This window comes from Neomonachus schauinslandi, chromosome 4 (assembly GCF_002201575.2).
Source record: "Neomonachus schauinslandi chromosome 4, ASM220157v2, whole genome shotgun sequence".
Classification (NCBI taxonomy): domain Eukaryota; kingdom Metazoa; phylum Chordata; class Mammalia; order Carnivora; family Phocidae; genus Neomonachus; species Neomonachus schauinslandi.
In genome coordinates this window covers 117872310-117881624 of record NC_058406.1, presented here as the reverse complement: position 1 = coordinate 117881624, position 9315 = coordinate 117872310, and the positions used below count along the sequence as shown (strand labels likewise).

Sequence of the window (9315 nt, the reverse complement as noted above, 5' to 3'; positions counted from 1 at the left end):
GTTTCCAGAACTTTTTTATCTTCCCAAACTGAAATTCTGTACTCATACAGTAACTCAGTGTAAGTCCCCACGTTCCCCTCCCGTCAGCCCCTGGTAACTACTATTCTACTTTCTGTATTTACGAACTTGACCACTCTAGGCATTTCATATAGGTGGAATCATATGGTCCTTGTCCTTTTGTGACTGGGTGATTTCACAGCATAACGTCTTTGAGATTCATTCATGTTGTTGTAGGTATCAGTATTTCATCCCTTTTAAAGACTGATTAAATCTTCCATTGTATGGGGGCGCCTGGGTGGCTCAGTCGGCTGAACATCTGACTCTTGGCTTTGGCTCAGGTCATGATCTTGGGGCCCTGAGATCAAGCCCCAAGTCCAGCTCCACGCTCAGCAGAGAATCTGCTTGAGATTCCCTCCCCCTGTCCCTCCCCACACTTGCTCTCTCTGTCTCTGAAATAAATAAAGCTTTGAAAAATATTCAATTGTATGTATATGCCATATTTTTATCTATTCATCTGTTGGTAGACACTTGGGTGGCTTCCGTCTTTTGGCTTTTGTGAATAATGCTGCTATGAACACGCATATACAAATCCCTGTTTGAGCCCCCTGCCTTCAATTCTTTTGTGTTTATACTCAGAAGTGGAATTGCTAGATCACGTGATAATTCTATTTGTACTTTTTTTTTCATCCAACAAGAAGCCATAACTTTATTAATGATAGAAACAGTACAAATTTCAAACCAAGCTGCAGTTATTCTTTTGAAACACCAAAAAAAAAAGTCCTCGTTTTCAGATGGTTACATTGTTAATTCCATAATAGCATTTACAATATCATTACCGTTGTTCTTCAGGGCTTGGACTACCTTTGCTCTTGACACATTTGCTTGTGACATGACCAATTCTATGTCCTTAACCTTTACACTGGTTTCATCAACCTCTTCCTCTTCACTCTTCTCTTGTACAGTTGGAGTCTGTGTGTTTTCTTGAATGTTTGAGACACCTTCACCTTGAACTTTGAATTTCTCAGCAGCTGCTAGTTGTGCTTGCTGAGCTAAATCCTCGATCTTGGCTTCCCCCAAAACTACATAGGTATCTGAAGCTGGGCTCTTGTAGACATCTGGTTTTGTGATGACAAAGAGGATATTCTTAGATTTCTGGATAGTGACTCTTGTAACCCCTGTAACCTGTCGAAGACCCAGTTTGGACATAGCCTTCCCTGGCTTCTTTTCACTCCGGCTCTGTTTTGCTTTACTGACTGGTTCTTCATCGATTCCAGTGGCTGCTGCCAGCTGAGCCTGTTGTGCGGCTACCTGTGGGATCCTGTTCCCCAGGCTCTGGTACTGAGTCATCACTGTCAGATTCTGTTCCAGACCCCGTCCCAGCCTGGGGCTGTGGCAGCTCCTGCTCTGTAGCAGGGACGGTTTCTGTGGCTTCACCAGGCCTTTTGTGAGGGGAACGCAGAACCAAGATGGCGGTAGAAAGAGAGCGAGCGAGAGCGTGACCCACGCCTGTTGCAGAAGGAAACTCTATTTGTACTTTTTTGAGGAACCAACCACATACTGTTTTCCATATAGTTGCACCATTTTACATTCCTACCAGCAGTGCGTGGGGGTTCCAGTTTCTCCATATTATCAACACTTGTTTTCTGTTTTGTTTTGTTTTGTTTTGTTTTGTTTTGATAATTGCCATCTTGATGGATGTGAAGTAGTATCTTGTGGTTTTGATTTGCATTTCCCTCATGATTAGCAACGTTGAGCACCTTTTCATGCACTTATGAACCATTTATGTATCTTCTTGGAGAAATGTCTATTCAAGTCCTTTGCCCATTTTTTAATTGGTTTGTTTTGTTGTTGAGTTGTAGGAGTTCTTCATATATTCTGGATATTAACCCTGTATCAGACATATGATTTGCAAATATTTTCTCCCATCACATGCTGCCTTTTCACTCTGTTGGTAGTGTCTTTGATGAATTAAAGTTTTTAATTTGACTAAGTCCAACTTACTGGGTTTTTTTTTTTTCTTTTGTGGCCTGTACTTTTGATGTTATATCCAAGAGTCCTATCTTATTCTACAAAAGGAAAATATGGTATGTGCTAGATTTCATTATGTCTATGAACATGAATGATAAGATCCAAACCCAGCAAAACCTATTTGAAGGAAGAATTAGACTTGAGAAAGAAGCTGGAGATCTGAACCTCTTCATTCGAGGGCTTGAGTTTAGAGAATCTAAAGAAGATTTTACAGACAGCTTTTTGTTTTTCTTCTCTTACCATTCAAAATTGGGCAACAAATTGGTAAAGGAAAAGATACATAACAACAGGCTTAAAATTTACTGGTTTTTTGGGGGGGGGAGATTGTAGTTGTGTATATATGTGGGGCTTGCTGAGTATTGGTGTAAGTTTTTAAAGTATGCTTGGTGTAGCTGAAGGAAGAAGTACTCAGGACACCATCCCTCATTTGGTAATGACCAGGAGTGATGTTAGTTGGACACAGTAAACATTTTCATTAATGGTAGAACATCAAAAATTAGAAGAATTCAGACCACCCAAATATGGTCTAGCAAAAATGGTAACTACTATGTTTTCAGACTAGTAGGCCCACCAAATACATGAACATGTATTATGGTACATTGCATTTAAAAGAAAAATCTAATATTTGCTATGCCTTTTAAAATAGCCACATGAATTACTGAACACTAACTCAAATTCAGACAATGTACTGAGATTGGGGTAAGGGAGATTTTCTTTTCTTTTTTCTCTTTTTTAAATTTTATTTGTTTATTTGAGAGAGAGAGAGAGCCTGAGAGTGGTGTGAGGGGCAGAGGAAGAAGCAGACTCCCTGCTGAGCAGGGAGCCCAATGTGGGACTCGATCCTGGGACTCTGGGATCATGACCTGAGCCGAAGGCAGATGCTTAACTGACTGAGCCCGGGGTAAGGGAGATTTTCCAAGATAAAAGGAAAAACTTACTTGGCAAAAATGTTAATTTATGTTAAGTGGTTTGTGGCAGAGTTGGGTACTACAGATGGTCCTCCCCTACCATAGAAAGCAGCTGTCCCTGGGAAGCAGCTGATCTACATTCTTCTGTTTACCTGATGTGTTCATTGGCTAGCTCTCATCAACGGAATGTCAGCGGAAGTGATGTAAGTCAGATGTTCAGTAAGTGGGTGTACCTACTCCTTGCTCTTCTCTCCCTTATGTTGGCTGAATGCAGAGGTGCAGAGGTTGATGAGTTCTGGTGGGATGGTAGAGTCATAAGATGGAAGGAGCTTGAGTCCCTGAATCACTGTGTGGAGGAAAGCCTCCCACCAGTCAGGAATATCTGCCGAAGGCTATTACTGAGCAAGAGATCAATTTCAGTTTGTGTCAGACCACTGAAATTTTGGTGTTGATTTCTTACAGCAGCTAACTAATATAGGATTTCAAAGGGAATGGAGATGTTTTATGCAATTTGATCTTAAAGTAGATTGTCACCTCTGAATTTGCACTGCATTATGCTAATGCCCCAAATTCTTCTCATGGCCTGCAAAGGACTGCTAGATTTGACCTCACTGAACTCTTGCTGCAGAACTCAGTTCAAAGGATACTTTCTGGTGACCCTCAACACAGATCAGGTCCCCCTACTGTATTCTTCCTTTATAGCCCTTCTCTTACATTGAGATTATGGCTTCATATGATGATTTCATCAAATAGATGCTCTCCCTCTAAGATTCATAAAGGCAGTGTCCAAGATTGTTTGTTTGTTTGTTTTTTTTTCCTCACCATTGTATGCTCAGGGCCTGGCACAGAGTGGACTCTTAAAAATATTTTATCAAATAAAATAACACCTGTCCTTAGCTACCAACAATAATGCCACCACTTAATGGATTGTCTATGTGCCAGGTACTATAATAAATGCTATACCTATTCTAATTAACCCACCCCATCACTCCACAAAATTTTATTTTAATTCTAAACATATAACACTTTATTCACATGTCATCCATAAGGCCAAGGGTTTATCTTTGATCATGAGTCCATTGATTAGAACTCCCTTAGTTTTTTAGCATAAACTACACCTATTGCCTTATTTATGACATCTGAAATGTCCAGGATGTAACTGCACCTGCAAAACATTTTGAGTATAGAATCCTTCTAGATTTTTACAACTTCTCCACACCATTTTTCCAACTTTATCACACACACACATATATATTTTAACCAACTAATTTGACAGTATTTTTAAAAGTTACTTATCTTTTACTTTTTGCCTTCATATTTCACCAGTAATAAAATTTTTCATTTTTTTTGTAATTAAAATAACTAAAGTCAACATAAATATATTTAAAAATAAACACAACTGTATCTTGGTAGGTGTAACTTGGTTGGAGGGGCATCATCTTGTATAGCCTGTGAACTGTGTGCTTTCAGCATGATTGAGCAACAGTCAATATGTCTTAAGGTGAAAGAAGAGTCTTCATGAATCTGGAGAGTTGGTTAAGGGAACTTTTACTGTAGTTTTATTACTCATATCACAAAAGAGAAAATAGAGTCTCAGAGAGACAAAACAACTTCTGTAAGTTTACAAAGTTAGTGAGTAGTGGAAAATTTTGGATGAAAATTCAGGTTTGTGTGATTCCAAAGCCATACCTCTGAATGCGTGAATCTCTTTCACTGCTGGATGGTAAATCCTTCTGGTGGAAATCATGGCTAATATCTTAAACAGTTGTAGGCAAATATAATAGCCACTTGATAGTTAATAAATTATTTAGGATTTTCTGGCTCAAGAAGGAGTCATTCTCTAACCTTTACTATAGCTCTAAGTCATCATATGGTATAAGAATGGGCATCATGGGGGCACCTGGGTGGCTCAGTCAGTTAAGCATCTGTCTGCCTTCAGCTCAGGTCATGATCCTGGGGTCCTGGGATCGAGCCCCGCATCAGGATCCCTGCTTAGTGGGGAGTCTGCTTCTCCCTCTCCCTCTGCCTGTTCCTTCCCCTGCTTGTGCTCTCTCTGTCAAATAAATAAATAAAATATTTAAAAAAAAAGAATGGGCATCATGTCCTTTTATTAGACTCTGATCTCATGAAGGGCAAGTGTGTGTGTGTGTGTGTGTGTGTATTAATTTACAGCAATGCCTAAAGAACACTGAAACACTAAGTAATCAATAAATGTTTATTCATTGGACAAACAAATTAATTAAAATGGAAATAAAATCAATCAGACTCTGGAGCAGGAATTTTATACTTCCATTCTTTTGGCCTTCCTGGTGCTGTTGGTCACCCATCAGTCCCTGCTGACCTTTACTCTTCTAAAAATTCATTCAGGAAGTTTCTCTTTATTATTTTTCATTTTTTTCAAAGAGATTTAGCATGTTCCAAAATGATGCTTTTTGAGATGTAGTAAATAAAAAAGAAATCTATTGCATGATGTGCAAAACAAATAAGATGTGTCTTATTCTAAAATGAGTCACAGAATTCTGGTGCAAGATGAGTGGTTGACCATACTCATTTATTTTTTCTCTTTTTAAAAACCCTATTAAAATTATAGTAGATGTCTTAAAGGTATTAATCACAAAATCGAAAAGAGCAGGAGTCGATCAACAGCAAAGAAAGGAGAGATTTTAACAAATTTCTGGAGGACAGAAAGTGGCTGAGGGATTGCAGGGAGGGGTAAACTACATCCTAGCGTATGTAGGACCCCGGGGGAGTTTGGGATTCAATTATACCAATTTTGATGGAGGGCAAGAATGATTCACTGGGCTGAAACCAAGAGGGTTTATGGAAAATCTGAAACCAAAAGGTAGTGAAACAAAAGCAAAAATGAACTTTTGGGACTTCATCAAGATAAAAAGCTTCTGCACAGCAAAGGAAACAGTCAACAAAACAAAGAGGCAACCCACAGAATGGGAGAAGATATTTGCAAATGACACTACAGATAAAGGGCTAGTATCCAAGATGTATAAAGAACTTCTCAAACTCAACACCCAAAAAACAAATAATCAAGTCAAAAAGTGGGCAAAAGATATGAAAAGACACTTCTCTGAAGAAGACATACAAATGGCTAACAGACACATGAAAAAATGTTCATCATCATTAGCCATCAGGGAAATCCAAATCAAAACCACATTGAGATACCACCTTACACCAGTTAGAATGGCAAAAATGGACAGGGAAAGAAACAACAAATGTTGGAGAGGTTGTGGAGAAAGGGGAACCCTCTTACACTGTTGGTGGGAATGCAAGTTGGTACAGCCACTTTGGAAAACAGCATGGAGGTTCCTCAAAAATTTAAAAATAGAGCTACCCTATGACCCAGCAATTGCGCTACTGGGTATTTACCCCAAAGACACAGATGTAGTGAAAAGAAGGGCCATATGCACCCCAATGTTCATAGCAGCAATGTCCACAATAGCCAAACTGTGGAAAGAGCCGAGATGCCCTTCAAGAGATGAATGGATAAAGAAGATGTGGTCCATATATACAATGGAATATTACTCAGCCATCAGAAAGGATGAATACCCAACTTTTACATCAACATGGATGGGACTGGAGGAGATTATGCTAAGTGAAATAAGTCAAGCAGAGAAAGTCAATTATCATATGGTTTCACTTATCTGTGGAACATAAGGAATAGCATGGAGGACATTAGAAGAAGGAAGGGAAAAGTGGGGGGAAATTGGAGGGAGAGATGAACCATGAGAGACTATAGACTCTAAGAAACAAACAGGGCTTTAGTGTGGAGCAGGGCGGAGGGATTGGTTAGCCGGGTGATGGGTATTAAGGAGGGCACGTACTGCATGGAGCACTGGGTGTTATACGAAAGCAATGGATCGTGGATCACCACATCAAAAACCAATGATGATGTATTGTATGGTGACTAACATAACATAATAAAATTAAAAAAATAAAATAATAAATAAAATCTGAAACCAAGAGGGTTTATTGAAAATTAGAGAGTCCACTTCCACTCAAACCTATATTCAAAACACCTGATGGTCAGTAATTTACCTCCAAACAAACCAAAACATGTTACTATAAATAAATTGAACAAATTCAAAGCCAGAGCAGTGAGAATGAGCATTTCTTCCCCAAAGCAATTCTGGCATTGGTGGTCCTCCAGACGAAGACCAGCTCTCTATCCATTCACTCTTTCTTTTAAAAAGTACAACACCAAGGCTAAGAGATGAAAAATATGAATGAAAAGGAAAAAGACCTAGAAGATCAACCCAACGTATCTGAGATTTTGACAAACAGGAATTTCAGAAGACAACAGGAACGAAAAAAAAAAAAAAGAATGACAAGAACTAAATCAAGATGTAAAAAAAATAAATTCCCAGAGCTCAATGATACTAGTTGCTCAGAACACTGAATAGGTAACAGACTCATCTCAACCTGGCCCTATAAAATTTCAGAAAATATATAAAAGAAAACATTAAAAAATTTACAAAGAGGGAGACAGAAAAACAAACAAGATTAGTTACAGAAGAACAAAAATCAGGCAGTCATTTTAACCTCCCCTTGGCAGCTCAAGATGGCCATCAAATAATGGAATATGCTTTCAAAATTATGAAGTAAATTATTTCAGTCTCACATTTTATACTCAGGAAAGCTATCAGTCAAGAATGGGGATAGAATGCATTTTCAGATATGTAAGGATTTAGAAAGACTGTCTGTTACACACAGTTTCTTAGGAAGTTACTTAGAGGGTATGGTCTAGCCAAACAGGGCATAAACCAGGAAAAAGAAAAGCATAGGAAGGGAAAATTAATAAATAAAATAAGAGGAAAACAGAGAGGGAGACAAACCATAAGAGGCTCTTAACTATAGGAAACAAACTGAGGGTTGCTGGAAAGGAGGTGGGTACAGGGATGGGGTAATGGGTGAAGGGCATTAAGAAGGGCACGTGATGTAATGAGCACTGGGTATTATATAAGACCGATGAATCACTGAATACTACTTCTGAAACTAATAATACAGTGTATGTTAATTAAATTGAATTTAAATAAAAAATTTAATAAAAAGGAAGGAATAACAAAGTGAAGTTCTAGGTTACAATAAGGAGTAGATCTGGAGAGCATTAAATTTAGACTGAGGGTCAAAGAGGAAGATATCTGGAAAAATGGGATCTTAAAAAAGATTTGCTGGATCCTTGACATATTGGAAAAGTAAGGATTTGATAAAGGAAAGTAATGTAAAGAAGAAACAGAAGCAGAAAAACAAGGAGAAACAGGAGGAGGGAAAGGAGGAGCAGAAAGCCAAAAACTCAAGGAAAACAAAAATTTTAAATGCAACAATAATATACTACTTGGCTGCACAGTTAATAATACTACATAGTCTTTAACCAATACCCAAAGGAATGAAGACTTACTTATGTATTTTTAAAAAGTAAGTGCTATCCAAATCAACAAGGAAAAGTTAAGGTCCTGGGCAGCCGAAGTTACAAGGTAGGGTGGGGAGAAAAGAAGACAGAATAAGGCCATTAATAATCTTTTTTTTACCAAATGAGAGCTCAAGAAATGTTTACATATTTATACTTTTAAGTTAGAAAGATAACCAACAGAGGGACTTACAACAGTAATTTTACCTGGCAGGAGGAAAGAAAAAAGGTGGGAAGCAGTCCTGAAGGAAGTCCATAGATGTCTAGACTTGATGGGTCAAACAATTGTGACCTACATATGCCTGTTATTTAGAGAAACACACAGCCACTAGAAAAACTAAAAACAGAGAAGTTAACAGAGCTAATATAGTGTCATTGGTAAACAGAATTAGGACTGTAAAGACCTAGAAGAGAGATTGTTGCTTTTTGTTAGAAACTTTTCTATCTTATTTAAATTTAGACATTTGTTACCTTAATAAAAATTAAAAAATATATTTTTGTTAAAAAAATGCTATGGATAAATCACATTAAACATAACCTGATAAAACTAAAGTTTGCTCATTCTTTTAGTTTTTAGGCAACAATGTACCTAGCTAAATTATAAAAGTCATTTATCATTTCTGACACTAAGCAATACATATTAATGTGGGTATGTGGCTGGGTCAAGGGTCTCCAAAGGCTTTAGTCAGTCAATTTTTTTTTTTAAAGATTTTATTTATTTATTTGACAGAGAGAGACACACCGAGAAAGGGAACACAAGTAGGGGGAGCAGGAGAGGGAGAAGCAGGCTTCCCGCTGAGCAGGGAGCCCGATGCGGGGCTCGATCCTAGGACCCTGGGATCATGACCTGAGCCGAAGGCAGACGCTTAACGACTGAGCCACCCAGGCACCCTGATTTTTAATTTTTTTAAAGATTTTGTTTTATACTTATTTATTTGAGAGAGAGAGCACATTCGCGGG

The 9315-nt window shown here is 38.2% G+C and overlaps 1 pseudogene; it reads right to left on the bottom strand.

Annotated features, from left to right (window-relative positions):
• Positions 1-795: 795 nt before the first annotated feature.
• LOC110578794 lies at positions 796-4683 on the bottom strand (annotated as a pseudogene).
• Positions 4684-9315: the final 4632 nt, after the last annotated feature.